The sequence below is a fragment of the Saccostrea echinata genome, unplaced genomic scaffold (genome assembly GCF_033153115.1).
Source record: "Saccostrea echinata isolate AGI-Se365-2 ecotype Australia unplaced genomic scaffold, CSIRO_AGI_Sech_v1 ptg000018l, whole genome shotgun sequence".
Classification (NCBI taxonomy): Eukaryota; Metazoa; Mollusca; class Bivalvia; order Ostreida; family Ostreidae; genus Saccostrea; species Saccostrea echinata.
The window spans coordinates 410001-427337 of record NW_026889767.1 but is presented as its reverse complement, the minus strand read 5'-3'; the positions used below and the strand labels follow the sequence as shown (position 1 = coordinate 427337).

Genomic DNA, 17337 nt, shown 5'->3' with positions numbered 1-17337 from the left:
ATAAAAAACAAATAAACAAACAAAAAAACCTCTTGATGACTTTTGTATTATACATCTTATTTTTGACTAAATTTAACATACTACTTTTTAATGATTATATTGTATATAATGTAATATTCAAATACCGGTAGGTGATAGCACCTGTTTGAAAAAGTGATATCACTCATTTAAATTGAATCATCTATTCGAATAGGCGATATCACCTACTTAACTCAGACAGGTGATATCACAAATTCCAATAGATGATAGCACCTATTCATTTCCAATAGGTGATATCACTAATTCAAACTTTCAGGTTTAATTTTCAAAAAATTGTAGCGAAGGCCCACCCATATAGAAAAAAAGTGTAATATATAATATGACACTATGGTCCCTTTTTCCTCTCTTTGGTGTTTGCATTAGTTATTCCATAAATAAATATCTTTGTGAGATTGTTTTGCAAGTTGTTGAGATTTAACCTAAAACATACGCTAATGTTAGTTGAATTTGGTTTTGATTGAGATTTAATTCATTTTTTCACCTTCATATTTGTCGCACCAATGGCATTTCGCTAGTATTGATTGCCCATCTTCTTTATGCTAAAAATATATACTGCACATTGTTTTACGATGAAAAAAAGAGATACAATCTTCGACAAGTCGGTGAGATGTTGGATGGGTGTACGAGACACCCCAACCAAAGCCCCCAGACCATGACCGAAGATGACAAAAACGATTTTTTAGTAAGAGTGATTTTTTGTGTTTTGTTTGTTTGCTTCACTTCCCTTCCAGAGTATTTTACTCATTTGAGTCGCCACCATTTCCCAGTTGGAGGGGGGGGGGCAAATTTAAATCTGTACTTCGCCCTTACAGCCTTTTAGCATTGAGGGATCTTTTTGGTGCGACACAGAACCTCGGTTTATACAGTCTCATCCAAAGGACCGGTATCTACGTCCTGCAGTCGGATTCGAACCTGTGTCGTAAGGATAAGCCTCTCCCTCGGCGACTCTACAGCAAACTCTCTAACCACTGCGCCACGCGGGAGACACTATGGGAGTCGGAATTTTGTTGTGATTGCAGGCGCAGTAAATTAAATATAATAGGTTACCTATACTATAGTCACCCGCATGGTCTTAAGTCTAGGGTTCGAATCCCATTGCGGGACGTTGAGATCGGTCCTTCGGTTGAGACCGTATAAATCGAGGTTCCGTGTCTCAGTATGTGCTGGCACGAAAAAGATCTCTCATTGCTCAATGGCCTTGAGTGCCGAGTATAGGTTTCAATTTGAAGCCCTTCACCAGCAAATACTGGCGTCTCAATATGAGTGAAAAAATTTTAAAGGGATGTTAAACATAAAAACAAACCCTTTCCTTGGTATCGATACCTTTAGGACCATCAGTGTGCCCATTTTATCCTTGTGATAACACAAACGAAAAAAAATAATTTGACTCAGAAATCAAATTTGATGCCAGACAAACCTTGTATTGATATGTATTTCTCATTCATTCATTTTTGTAAAAATCTAGGCAATGTTTAAGTGTTTAAAAGCGGAATATGTATACCGCACTCTACCAAGCAAAATTTAGGGATTCTGTCTTCACTATGGGACAAAAACTCTTATACAGTGAAAATATACAAAATCTCAGAAAATCTTCATCCTGAAAAACTATGTGAACTGAACGTATGGCTAGGAAGTAGTGTTTAGTGAGCTTTGTTATCGGACACTTGTGCAGTCAGTTTCACTGTGAATTCCGACCTTAAATACCATTGCTAAGTCACCATTTTCCATGTTTTTACAGAGCAATGTTTCCGCTACCTTGTCTTTTACAACAGAAAATTTATGTCCGATTTCATTTCGATTACAGAATCTGAAGCATATCAACGTAATCTGTTCAAAGTCGTCACCGGGTTTAAGGAGGCCGACTAGGGATTTCATTGCGTAATACTTCGCGCAGCATAGTAAAATAAAGCGTATTTACTTTTTTAAAGCAACTTTTTTGCATAGTTCATAAAAATTAACATATTTAGGAAATCTCAGATTAAATGTTTTAATTATTAATTTTTTAATAACTGATTTTTAAAACGATTTTTCAAATGATGGGTAGGTAGACGTCGTAATAGTGTGTTTTTGACGTTATAAATAACCGCCGAGGGGTCATTAATTATGTCATAAAATTAAAAGTATAAAATAGATGCTCTTGAAATTTTAAACATAGGAAACTAAGAATCCCACGATCAATTTTATTATTTTTTATGTAAATCTGTTGTATCTGTTATGGTTTGTAGTACTCCATAAAATCAGGAAAATGTCATTAATTTTGACATTTTGAGATGCCCCCTCCGGAAACCAGACGGTGGAATTTTGTGTTTCTAGCATAAAATATACAAAATAGTATTATTAATCAAATAATATAATTTGAGCAGAAAGTCTTTAACAACATTTGTATTATTTGCTCCGAAGTGCGAAAAAATTATATTTTCCTATATAATCCTGTAGTAAATGTACCTGTATTTCGCGATGGTCCCTAAAAAATAACCAGACGGTAGATTTTCACCAAACTTGGCATGTATGCTGAAGTCAATATAAGGAAATTAAAGAGTTTCTCTATAGTAGTTTTCACACAATAAAACCCTGGTCGGCTCCCTTAAGTTGTCATTCTGAAGACTTGCGTTATTCTTATTATCACAGACTACCACTAAAAAACAAGTGACACCATTTCTTAATTATTTATTTATTAAGTTTGGCATCATATGGCCACGGCTGGTTGCAGATCAATTATTTAAGATACATGTGTTCAGTGGGTGCCGACCCAATTGGTTTTTGGCACACCTCCAATCAAAGCAAACAATCAAACAATCAATCAATCAATCAATATTAACTGTACACATGTCATTTTTTACACTATAAAACTGGCGTTTGCTTTCCAAATTTTGCGGTGCGCCAGCCTTATAAAACAATATTCAATCAATCAATCAATCAATATTCAATTGAATCAATCAATATCAAGTTCAATCAATGAATCAATCAATCAATTTATCAATTCAATTAATGAATATCCAATCAATTAATGAAAATTCAGTTGAATCAATCAAAAAGTTTCAGTCCAATGAATCAATCCATTTTCAATAATATCAATCAATATTCAATCAATCAATCAATATTCAATCAATCAATATTCAACCAATCAATGTTCAATCAATCAATGTTTCAATATTCAATCAATCAATGTTCAATCAATCAATGTTCAATCAATCAATACTCACTCAATTCAATGAATTGTAGTAAGTTTATGTTTAAGCCAAACAATATTTCAATTAATCAATGTTCTGTCAATTGTTTTCCATTTACCAGTTGTCAATATAATTATGTTGCAGCTGCGCCCTGTTCACAGCGGCGCTAGTCGAGATGAATTGTGTTAAGCTAAATCCGCCAAACGTGCATAGTTACTCATGTAATATGCACGCCGCCACAAACGTGGGGGTAGCTTAACACTCTACTCACAAAACCAGCCGTGACCCCCACAATATATATCAATGATACTACATGTACTACTACTATAAATGATAATATTAAATCAAGTTGGCAGTTCACTATGTTTTTAAGCCCGCTTTTAAAAATTTTAGCTTACTGCCAGACGAATTGTATATATAAAATATCCTCTGTTGTAACTAGATTAATTATGCTTGGTAACTGAGTTAATTACTTTTGCGATCTTTTTCCTGATCGAACTTCCCATCACATCTGGAAACGACCCTATAGTTAACTTTACTGAACTATTTAAGGATTCGGCAGTTTTATCAATGCATATCTTTACACAGCCAAGGTCATTTGCCCCGCAATAGAATATCGGATTAGGAACCCCATTCTAGAACATTACTCTCTTGCTTTGTTACAACATAATAAAATTTACTGCTATAGAAGCCTGTGATTAAAATGAACAGATGAACCAAATATCTAGAGAAAAAGTTCAAATGTCTTTCTTATTCTATTGAACTGCAGGGTTTATAATCTATGAATGATAACATTTAAATTGTTCTCTTCCAAATAATTGAATTGATTCGCATGAAAGTAAGTAGCTTTTCAAGTTCTAAAAGAATATAATTTACATGTATAGTGCATATATTTGTATTGAGACGCAACACATCTAGTTTAAGGTTAATATAAATAATAAATTACCAGGAATGTTTGCTCTGATTCGTAAACAATGGTGCATGACTAATAATTAACAATACAGAGAGTAACTGTGTCTCTTTACCCTACTGCCCCCCCCCCCCCCTGCAGTTTAACGTCTACGTGATGAAAGTACTCGTTTTATATAACGAGGTTGTACTTATGCAGTGCCGAGTTTAAACTTAAAGTACTTAGTATAAAAAGGTTTTCTTACTAAAGATAGTTAATTATCTACTGTTGGATACATATTAACATTAATGAGAACATGAGATGGAATACACTATTTATTTATTTATTTATTTATTTATTGATGATGATAGTATGGTAGATAAGATTCTTTATTTCCAAATCAGGGCCCTTTCAGGCATCACAAACAACAAGCATGATTTCTACAATTACAAACAGTACAAACAATTTATGTGTATACATACTAAATAATCTATACATGTATTTGTATATTGTAAAATTTAACACTGTATATGTAAGTAATATTGATAAATGAAATAGTACTTCCGTAATGATAACATGTGAAGTGTGATCAAGTAATTCTAAGATGGAGATCGCAATTTAATAAGGTAAAATCTAAAAACGTGTATAAGTCATTTATAAATATACTAAACATCAAATCAAACTGTATAGATCTTACATATTTTGACGTCTGTTTATAAAGTTGTGTGATCTAATCGTAACCAAAATAACTTTACTACAATTATAGGTGTATAATCATATGCTGGCTTTACCGCAGCCAGTATGCCTTCCGTCTGCGCTTACCGTGCTCAGCTAAAGAATATTACTGCTTAATCAGCCATATCTTAAAGAAATAAATATTAAGTGATTCAAAATTTAAATGACATATTAAAAACAAATGGTCTTTATACAAATGAAAAGTTGCTGCATTTTTTATGCCAATCATTGCATCGTGGGAACGCTGGTAACAGCGCGGTAAGACGGCACTGAAAGAATTGCATTTCATTTGAATTGACTTTTAAGATTTATTGGCCCTTCCTATCAGCAAAATCTTAGGTTAATTAGCTTTTCGTCAGAATACAAACTTGAGATGTAACAATTTCCAAACCCAGATGAATTAATTTTTGTGACGGGAACAAATGTTCAACGCATTGAAGAATTCCCAATGCTGACCAAAATCGCCAAACGTGTCATCAATTTTGAGCAAATGTTGGCGTGAGCTGAACTTGCAAAACAGAAAGACATCAAGATAAATAAATGCGTTTCATATTTCGAACCAGGTTGTGACCTGACGAGTGAAAAAAGATAATATTTCATTTGTGTTTAATTAATTTATTAATCACTTCATTTATTTATTTATTTGTGACGATGTGTAACAACAAATGGAAGGCGTTTGACATAGTAGTTATTCGAAGCCAAGTACGCAAAAAACCATCTGGTTTTCTAGACAATAGTCTAAAAACGATTTTTTGTATCCATTTTGCCAGGTAAAGATCTTATCAATGGTGCTATCATACCGATTATGGCCCTCAATCTATAAAATTTTTGGGTTTATTTTTGTGTGGATATTGATCCCCCTCCATGATTTATGGGCCTAGTTTTGATAGAGGTGTTAAGGAAAAAGGAACAGCCATTCGCCCATAGCTATTTCACTCAGCAACATATACTGAATTTGTCTTGATACAGATCTACTGAAATTGATTTCAATTAATTAATTAATTAATTTGCTCTTCACTCCATGCGCCCTGAATTAAATTAAAACCATATCTCAACTCACCGCATAATTCTTGCTTTGGTGGAACATGACATGCATAAATATTGGAAGTAGTTTAATATTTACTTAAGAATGACCGATGTTTATTAATTGAATGCCTAGGAGTAACGAAATTTAAGGTTTTCTGTTTCAAAAAGTGTTCCCCAGGCCGGGGTTGCTGATTTGTTGAGGACGGACACGAAGATGTTAATCGAAGGGAGAACAAGCTTAAAATACATATTTTATAACAATGTGCACATATATACACAATAAGTAACGATATTTGGCATCAAAACACTAGTCTTTCAATTGTATGAGGGATGCTAGCGAGGACAGTTAATTATTACAAGTGAGGATCAGGTTAATATTGCACGTAATGCAGCCATTACTTGCTATAAACGTAAATGTATTGTTTTTATAAATTATATATATATATATATATATATATATATATATAACTCTGATTTAAGGACTAGGGAGACCAGACCATTATATATGGCTTAAGGAGACAATATACAGATTTTTTAAATTTGCTTTTTTCTAAAAAGAAATACCAGATCAATGTTCTATAGAACACCATTTAGTCGACTCTTGCTTTATTTTTTCATTATAAATGCCTCCTAAAAATATATGAAAAAAATGGTCTCCCTAATATTTTATGTTTCTCTCATATGACTTAAGGAGACCAGTGTATACTTTTATACATATAACTTGTGGTTTAAGTAGACCATTTTTCTTTCATAGTAATTTCACTGATTATGGATTAATTAACATATTGTTTCCAACCAGAATAGTTGCGGATGGTCATTGGTCAAGCTCAGCAGAAAGATATTTGTGTTAATGTGACTCAACATGAACAGTACAAAATCTTGAATATAAAACTAAAGTCATTGCACAAGTGACTTATATAGAGAGTAGTTGCCCCCCTGGCGCAGTGGTTAGAGCGTCTGCTCTAGAGTAGAGAAGTAAGGAGTTGATCCTTACATCGCAGGTTCAAATCCCACAGTTGGCTGGGGAGACCGATCCTTCGGATGAGACCGCATAAATCGAGGTCCCGTGTCACAGTAGGTGCTGGCACGAAAAAATCCCTTCACTGCTCAATGGCTGTAAGTGCTGAGTATAGGACAAAATTTGCAGCTTTCCACTGGCATGTGGTGGCGTCTCCATATGAGTGAAAAAATCCCGAGAGGGACGCTAAACAACATACAATCAATCAATCAATCAATATATAGAGAGTATAAGCCCAGAGTAGCTTGTTCTGATATCCACAATTAACTCTCAATGCTGTCGCCCACATGTTGCAGTGGTAAGAGCCTATGCTCTAGAGTTGCCGTGTTAGGAGTTGATCCTTATGTCACATGTTTGAATCCCACTGTGGGACGTGGAGACCGGTCCTTCGTACAAACCAAGGTCCAGTGTCACAGTAGATACTGGCATGAAAAAGATCCTTCACTGCTCATTGGCCCTGTGTGCCGAGCATAGGTCATTTGCAGCTCTCCACCGGCAAGTGATGGCGTCTCCATATGAGTGAAAAATTCTCGAGAGGGACGTTAAACAACAAACAAACTCTCAATGTCCAATACAGTTTAACCTGAAAGTGAATGCAGACATACACATGCAGACATAGATTAGACTTATTCTTTAGACCAAGTATAGTATACTCCATATTGTTTTGTTGAGGACACAAAGTTCACAGTGGAAATCAAGTAGTTTTTCCTGCTATTTATACCCAGCTTCTTTTAAACCATATAGTCATTGAGTGCATTCACTTTCCAACTAATTGATGAAGTTCTGAATCATACCTATATTTGTTTAAATTCTTTGTGATTTAAGAATATGTTTGACCAGTTGAAACCAAGAGTACATGTACTACATAAAATTTCAATGTTGTGATTAAGATCCAGTATAGCAATATGTAGATGCCATGTTCAATATACATATTTGCTATCATTAAACTTGCAGAGACCATGAATCAAAATAATTCAAATGCTTCAAAATCATTTTATTTTTACTGCTAGTCAAAATACAGTCACTCAAGCATATCCTTTGTTAATTTGAAAAAAAATGATAGTTTAACATTTATTATTAATACCATACCAAAGCACAAGATAGTGCACTTCTTACATAATCCAATGATTCATGCTGTGATTTGACATATTTAGATGTTTCTCATTTACAGTTCAATATACATGATATACAAGTACAGTGTGACACTAACCTAGTATCAGTTGAATGGATCATTACTATTCTGTTTTTAAGAAGTTTGCAGGGTAAAAAGTATAATAAAATAAAAATGTTGATACATTTATTGATTGCATATGCTAAAAACTTTGATAAAATATCAAACTTTGTATCATAACAGCTTTTACAAATTAATTCAATACATTCAAAGGTACAAAAATCAAATTATTTTCATCCACAGTTTTATCATATTCAGTTGAACAACAGCTACATCTATTATATAAAATGTATGGTAGTTGGCACTGATGGTATAATCAAAGAATACAAAGCTCACTTCTATAAATGTTATCCACTAGTAAGGCAAAGTCTCACTCAACAAACACTCTGGTAATGTATATCACCTGAATCCAAAATCTATGCAAGTTGTTCTGGGTTAGATTTAACTGCTCAATAACCCTGAAAATGTATGTTACATCCAGCATCAGAAGCAGGATGCATCATCTATGTTTACTGATCACCAAAGAGTATATTGTTACTTTGAATGAACCTTCTCTAAAAAACTGGTCATTAATCCAGAAAATCTAAGTCAAATCAAGGATTGGTACCCTGAAACATTAACATACATCATCTTTGCAGGTTTGTTCAACATACAGTTTATAATTACATGAGAATAGGACTGCTCAAAACACTTACTCTTGTGGAGTCCCCCATGTGGCGCAAAGGCTAGAGTGTGTAATCTAGAGTCGCAAGTAAGGATTTAATCCTTAAGTCTCAGGTTCAGATCCACTGGGGATGTGGGGACCAGTCCTTCAGATTCGACCGTATAAACCGAGGTCCCACCTCGCAGTTGATGTGGGCACAAAAAAGATCCCTTATTGCTCAATGACCCTGAGTGCTAAGTATAGGTCAAATTTTGCAGCTCTCCACCAGTAAGTAGTGGCATCTCCATATGGATGAAAAATTCTTGAGAGGGATGTTAAACAACAAACAAACAAAAACAAAAAAACACATGAAGAAAATGTTGATCAGGTCAAGCATCTGAAGTAAATCTGTTAATGTGCTTTAATCCATGCAAGTTTGTCCAGTTAGAGCTTAGGAATAAACCTTGCTCCTTAAATTTTAACTGGGATGACAATGCTAGGTATATAGCAAGAACTCATCTAGACTGTCCAGAAAAGCTTAAGAATATTTAGCAATATCTTACTTGCATGATTTAAAAAAATCTGCAATCTAACATTATTCTAAAACAATTTCAACAAAGTTTCTAATTTTCAACAAATTCAATGCACTATGAGATGAATTACATTTCTAAACCACATACACTCTATTTAAAGTGCAATATACATGCATTATACTGTATGTTAAATCTTTACAGTTCTCTTCAAGTACTCTAATATATATAAAATATGAAGATTACCAAAAGTGATCAAGCTTTAAAGTCCATTGAAACAATACAAAATTGGAGCAGAGCAAACACAGACCTCTAAAAATACCAAGTGCAATGGAGGAGAAAGCATTTTCTGCCATGTGCTCCTTGACATGATTGGGCAAATGGAAAAATCCACAAACAATTCAGTGTAAACAATTTTGATGAAAAACATTAGTCAACATTCAACTTAATGATAGATTAAATTTGCTATAACAATTAATTTACATGTAAGTGTACACACATGTATGCATACCCAATTTTACTAAATGAATTATTTCACAATATCCAAAATTGGACAATAATATATAGTTTCTAATCTAACCAGACAACAGGAAATTTTCATTATTACTTAAATTACATGAAACTATTGATGTCTGTGAGCTACAAATTATATCTAAAAATTATATACATTTTAACAAGTGTTTACAGTTTAGTGTATTTATTATACACAAATGATGACTTAATTAGTAAGACATACCAGTAAAGTCCACAGATTGACTTCCAGATTTCAGCTCAAAGGCTTGAAGATTTTTAGTGGCTTTTTCTCTCATAATTTTTTTTTCACTGAATATTTTCATTTTTTTTTCAAGACACTGTTTTTGTTGAGGTCTTTTAGCAGTTTGATGCAATCCAAGAACTTTGAGGGCAATTTAAGAACTCCTGAATTTCTTTCTTACCTGGCAAAAATAAAAATTTAAAAGTTTGAAATATATTCAACTTACATGAAGAAAACTAGTAAAACTAGCGATAATGTAATAGACCTTTCAGATGTTCCAAAGCAGCTACATGTACCTTATTAAAAAATATAAAGTTTGAAGTATTTAGAGTCACCTGTATTCTGAACAAGGGATATGTGTATTTGACAGATAGATGAATGAATAGACTGATCACTATAGAGCACCTTAGTCTTTTTTCAATAATCATTATATTAGTGAAAATCAAATAGGAACTAGAGTGCTTCAAGGAATGTATATGTCGCCTGCTAGGTATCTTCATTAAAGAGGTAAATAAATCTAAGAGTGGTCAGCTATTAATTTAATATTAGCATGGAGGTTCATGCATTTACCTGCAAGGAAAAAAAAGGATCCAAAAGTAAAAGACTGGGATAGAATCTGGCAATCAAAAAATATAGTTCCCCAGTCCTCAAATGAATAATTAAATTGAAATTATGATGAATAACTATTTATCATTTTATTAATACACATGTAGGTGCTTCCAACAATCCTCGGAGGAAAGAGATTTCAGACTGTCTTTACTTTGTCACTTTGTCAGTCAACACGATTCATTGTAGAATACTGATCCCAATGTATTTTCATAGTATTTAAATAAGTTTGTGGAAACTGAATTTCATACATTTTCAAAGTATAGTATCATGAGCTCAAAAACATATATAAATGCTAATTATCAAAACCCTGCCTCTAAAAATTTTGGAGATATAAGGTGTGACAGACGGACAGACAGACACCAGGTAAAGTGATCTCTAAGTGTCGTTCTGCTCTGCAGTTGACACAAAAATGAAACTTAGTCAATTTTTGAGCATGCATATCACTTCAGTGATGAAAGGAATGCTGAAGTGGTAAGTCTATCCTAATTATTTGAAAATACGGCAACCCCATTGGTCAGAATATAATACATATGCTGTCCAGCCTTAATTTCATTGGCATAAAGCAGCACAAAACAAGATTTGATTGGATGGTGCAACTTGTTTTTCTAGGGGGCGCTGTTGCAACCCTGGAAAAGAAAATAGGACTGGGGCTTGCCCTTTGGGGGCACTTACTGACCGAAAGTAAACAAACAACAGAAATAGCAAATTACACTAGAAATATGTCCATAGGCCATAAATGCCCCGCCGAGTGTATAGTAATGCAACATGAAATTTTGTGTTAGTATATGAAGTTTGATGAGAATATCTTGAAAAGTTTCTTTAAAATTGAAATAAAAATTTTTAAAAAAATGAATAGATGATAAGTTCTCACCAAATTATGTATAGATGCATAGCCTTAGATAACAATATCTTAAATGGTTTAAAACCATGCAAGATGCAAATTAAAGGAAAGTGAGGTCAAGGTCACAGGAAAGGTCAAAAATTTTTGAAATAGTTGAATAGGTCTTACTAATCTTACAGCATATTAAGTTTGATAAAAAATATCTTGAATGATTTCTTTAAAACTGAGCCAGTCACAAGCGTGGCGCCATGGTTAAAGCGTCTGCTCTAGAGTCACGAAGTAAGGAATTGATCCTTACATCACAGGTTTGAATCCCACAGTGGGATGTGGACACCAGTCCTTCGGATGAGACCTTATAAACTGAGGTCCCATGTCGCAGTAGGTGCTGGCAGGAAAAAGGACTCTCACTGCTCAATGGCTGTGAGTGCAGAGTATAGGACAGAATTTGCAGCTTTCCACTGGCAAGTGGTGGCGTCTCCATATGAGTGTAAAATTCCCAATAGGGGCTGCAGATTACCTGTTATGATTGACCAAAATCCCTACTAGGCTTTAAACTCTTCATTCTTGACCTGTATATCGTCAAATGAGATTTGTCCAGTTAATTAAGGTAAAAATTACTAATTGATAAAACTGTAAATGATTTTTTTTTACCTGAGTCAGATTTTTACTTTTCTTAAAGGTGTCTGGATTTGACTGTTGGTTCCACCTATCTCAAGGAAATGATCTGTAACAGTAAATGTTAGAAATCATAATCTGTTCTCTATCTCCTATAATCACGAGAAAAGGTGTTAAAAATTAACAGATGGAGATAAAATCAGCAGTCATATTAAAGGCTTTTTTCAATCATCAATTTATTAGTGAAAATCATAAAAGTATTAGGCAAAAAGGAAAAATAAATGTTGTCATTAATTAACCTTGCATATCTCTACAATTTTCTGATAAGAAAATTTATACCCGATAGATGCAATATAATCACCCTTTGCCTGCCCCTAAATTAAATTATGAAATTTTGATAGATTTTGATTTAAGCAATTATTTAAAACAAGGTTTTTTTAGGGGCACGTACCCCTGCTTTAGATTTATATAAAAAAAAAAAAAAACTACAAAAAACGTGAAAACCTATTTCTATCTTACTGGTTTATATTTATTACAAATGTCCTCATAGTCAGCATAGCCCAGAATGGTAGACCGCAGACTCTCACCATGAACATTTTTAGTGTCCTGGTTCGAATCCATTTGTTGGCACATTTTTATTTTTTCAAACTTTTTACCTGTATAAACACTAAAGAACGAGTGCACTTATGGGCCCCGGTAAAATGTGAAAAAATGAAGAATCAAATTAAGCTTAATTTTCCATCTCAGATCATTAATTGATATCTAAACCCTAAATTCAACAAATTTTATTGCTGAAATTCATGAATATACAAAGAGCAAAGCCATACAATGTGGTAGGGGTCAGCCAACATTCGTGATTTTCTATAGTAAATCGAGGACAGTCATTCATTTCAAAGCTTTTGTTTATTGTCAGCCTAACGTTGTACAAACTTGTGTGATTGACAAAAAACGCATTATACATTTATAAAACTTGTGTGAAAGTAGGAAATTTGTACAAGATTAGGCTTGTACTTAAAATATTAAAAAAATGTATGAAAAGTTCAATGTTTTTCCTATAGCAAGTAAGAGCTTAGATTTACCTGTATGATCTAGCTATGTTGAACCCACCCATGGAATAAATTATTTAAAATACCGGTATAGTCACATGAGTTCTACCCAGGTAAACATTCCTCAAAGACGCTCACTGTAAAGCATAGCCACGTTTTGTATCATTATATCAAAGTCATGCCGCATAGAGAAGTTTGTATGTACATGTATTTGGTTTTAGGAAAACGGGAGGGTTAGGAACACAGAAGGGTTAAGAGAGTTTAGTGTCGTTAAAATGTCATCATAAATAAAAGTGTCAAACATTTTTAACATTCAAGCAAGACAATGGTACCAGTATTGAAAGCCACCCAAATACACCTTTTTTCATTTTAAAATATAAAGGAACTAATGTTAATACTTATTGCATTATTTCAAATGCAAGCGTACCAATATCATAGTTTGATCACTATGGATAAAGGCATCTATACAACTTCATTCAATTTTTTTCTCGGGTAAAATAGCGCAAGAAGTATCATTCGGCAAATGTGCCTGTCAATGATCCACCATCAGATTGTTCAAGTGTCTGATTTAAGATTTAAATGCCTCCTCCCCTTGATTTAAGGACAGACGATACGTTCCTCAATAATATATAATTTTTTCTAAGATTTCGTCATTGAAGTATTGCTACTTTAACATGTTTACTCGCAAAAAATTGAGGTACCTTACCAAGCATTTGTGCAAGATACCAGAGGATGTTATTTCCTATAAAATCCTTTTGGAAAAAAACTTAATTTGCCAATATCACATATTTTAGTGTTCCAATTTTTAAAAGACAATTAGAAACCAGTTTAGAAATCAGAAGGTAATTAGAATTTTTAATATCTTCCATACAATACGAAGATATACAAAACAGATATTTGAGGAACGTCTCGTCTGACCTTAAATAAACGATTGAAACTCAAAATGGGTTTGATATGACTTTTCCGGATCTATAGGCATTTAAAAAACTTCATTTGTTTCAAATCCATGCTGATTGATGTTTTAGCGTGATTTTAATTAGAAATGTCCAGTTGTGTTTAACTATTACTAAAAGAGAACAATTTGGTAATATATTCTAAAGTAATACAGCACTGAAAAAGGGCCCATTAAGCATTCCTTAAGTGCACTTGTCCTTGCACTTTGATTTTTTTATACAGGCTTTTGCATTTTACTTATATGTTCTTCCTTAAATGCATGTTTGGTGTTGATATAAAAGACATCTACAGAAATGCAGATCATAAATTCTCTTTAACTAAATGCAATCAACCGGAACTATACCTCATTGTAAGCACACTTTGTTCGAGGACACTAATCATTCACTTTGTGTTACTCGATACTGCAGGTGTCAGGAAAAAGAATCTTGCTGAGCAATAACTGCTGTGTTTTCCTTTCAAGAACATAATGACATGTAATAGTACTGTTGTGCCAGTGGGAGAGATACTGTTCTATGCAGAGTAGATGCAGTTCATTCCTTGGGAAAAATGTGTGCATTGGCGATATGTTATGCTAAAAATGCATGAGGGTTTTCAGATTAGAAAAGAATGTGGTAAGGTCAGTTAAGGTTTTATGTCCCATTGCCATTACTCAGTCAGACATCAAGAATGACCCTCATACAAAGGATGTATAATTCTGTAAATACTGAGGTAGGATCATATGAACACACAGTTGACTAGAATGAAATATATCGAGATAACAAACAGTATTCAAGCTCAAAAGCCCATCAAAAAATACAAAATAGGAGCAGAGCAAACACGGACCTTCAAAACATCAGAGGTGGGATCAGGTGCCATGGAGGAGTAAGCATCCCCTGCAGACCGGTCACACACGCCATGTGCTCCTTGTCACATCTGGGAAACAATGGAAAAATCCATCGATAATTCAGTGTGTAAATAATGGCCTAACAATAAGTATGAAAAACGTCACTCAGCATTTGACTTAATGATAAATTGTATTTGCTGACAAGGTCATTGTATCGACCATAGAATTTACAAAATGATAACTTTAAACAAGACTGCTGATATTCTTGTTTCAGCAACTTGTTTGTCAATAACTTACCTCGTTTTAAAAAAAATTCAAACATAGAGGATGCTCTTTCGTATCAAATCAACTGAGAGATATAAACCCTGTATGCAGGTGATGAAGGTATATTGCTAAATAAGTAAGGGAAGTTGACAATTGAAAAGTTAAAGCCATCTCATTTGTCATAAAGCTTGGTTGTTAGATTACCATTAACGTAGAACTAAAGCAATACATGAGAAACAAGAAACTACACACATGTGGCCTAAAGTCAGTGATCGGAACATACATCGATAAGCTTTTTCTAAAGACTGAAACCAATATTGGTCCTAAGGTCAACTCAAATTTTTAACTAGAAGTGTTCCTTTGATATACTATATTTTACTTATTTTCTATAGACTTACTATACCCTGAAAAAAAAAATGGAAAACAGGAACTAGCTGTTTAAATGACCTCGACCACCGAGGTTAATCTAAAGTTTGTCCCTGCCTACCTGAAAAACAGACTACCTCGGGCAGTCAGTAATTTCCAACTCTGGTTATGAGATGCTAAATGTTCAATATTTACAATCAAATGCTTATATTTACATTTTTAAATTCAGGATAGATTGAGAAAGTCAATAAAATCACTTCTATATTATGTCTGTATACTTCAACTGAGAAATTAGTTGAAACTGGTTCCAGAAAAGAAGCTGAAAATGTTCAATAGTTTACAGACAACACTTGAAACATGATGACTGAACAAACACAGATAGCAATAAGTAATTTAAATGACTCAGGTGAATTATAACCTGTTCAATCTAATAGATCCATCTTTTTTCTAATACGACGGTTGATCCAAAAGTTTGTGAAATTTAATTATCTCTAAAATTTTATTGTGATTTGATGAAAGCAAACAATAGGCATTTTATAATATGGAGTCTTTATGCAACAATACTGGAAATTTTCACCATGTTCCAATTACCAATAAGGTCACACGAGCTTTCTGAACATTGATAGTTGTAAAATCAGGGGGAGACTTCTACGTAACGTCAAGTTAAGTATGTCATGTCACATTATAGGAGCGTTATAGGAGCATCTCACCCTCATGTTCAATTCGACTAAGTAATTCTACAGAATATTCTGCCTTTTTCTCCTTTTCTCTCTCAAGAAAAGCCTTGGTATCCTCTCACACGGATCAACTTATCTTAATATTACACTCATATTTCAAAAATACTCCCCATCTTTGCATATGGTGTTCCAATTTCAGAAGCAAAGTCAAGCACAGTACTTCAGCGGTCAACGTCCATCAACGCTTAATTTGTCTATGAGAAAAACAGACCCTCCAAAAGGCGGCCACACCTTTAATCAACTTCCATGGAAGTTCTGTTTTTCTTAAATTTCTAATGCCACTGGTAAATCAGTTGCTTAATGCATTTTTCTCCAGCCTGTATCAGTAGTATACCCCTTTAAGTCAGAGTGTTCCCAAGATTTTAACAAAACTTATAACTTGACCAAAATGTGATGTTCTCTAACAATTAAAATATGAACAAGAAATCATCAACTAATAATCTAAATATCAAGTTAAATCAGTAAAACTCTCACAGAAAGGTATATTAGTGGTCAAGCAATCGTAATTATGACAAAATTTTCGTTTTATTTGCCACTTAGTGCAGGATTTTTCTTATTTCACGTATTAAGAATTAAAATGATAATGAACGAGTAAATGTCTCCCCTGCATTTTCAAACATCCTTTGCTATGGCAACTGCCATAGAGTTACTATCATAAATATTTAAAATATTGTTTATTAAAAAAATTCAACAAGTGTCTATATAATTCTTATTTGTAATTTTCAACCACTTACACTAATAAATAAATAAAAAATGAAGAAATTCCATGAACTTTTGGATCAACCCTCGTACATGTCAGTCATTAAATTTATATTAATATACAGTATGCATAAGGGAGACCAAATGTATTATTACTGCATTAAGGACATACGCAACGTAGATTGAATTTTATCGTCCTTTTTTTCTGGAGTTGAAGAGTTCCAATACTTGAAGGAACTGTGTGCTACATTTTAATGTCTAGATATACTGTTGTACACTTCTTCTAAAACAAATTTGGATAAACAAAACATCTAGAATATATGTTTAGTAATTTTTGTATATTTTTCTTTGAATTATACAAGAATCTTCATCAATTGATATCTTTTCAAAACCCCTGGTAATACATGC

General features: G+C 33.4%; 1 long non-coding RNA gene across 2 annotated transcripts in view; it reads right to left on the bottom strand.

Annotated features, from left to right (window-relative positions):
* Positions 1-9831: 9831 nt before the first annotated feature.
* Positions 9832-17337, bottom strand: part of LOC133189483 (uncharacterized) — a 26361-nt gene continuing 18855 nt past the window's right edge. For both annotated transcript variants that reach the window (XR_009721476.1, XR_009721477.1), the window contains exons 5-6: positions 12077-12149; positions 9832-10156 (exon numbers count right to left, since the gene is read on the bottom strand). This is a non-coding gene — a long non-coding RNA (uncharacterized LOC133189483). The remainder of the gene's footprint in view (positions 10157-12076; positions 12150-17337) is intronic.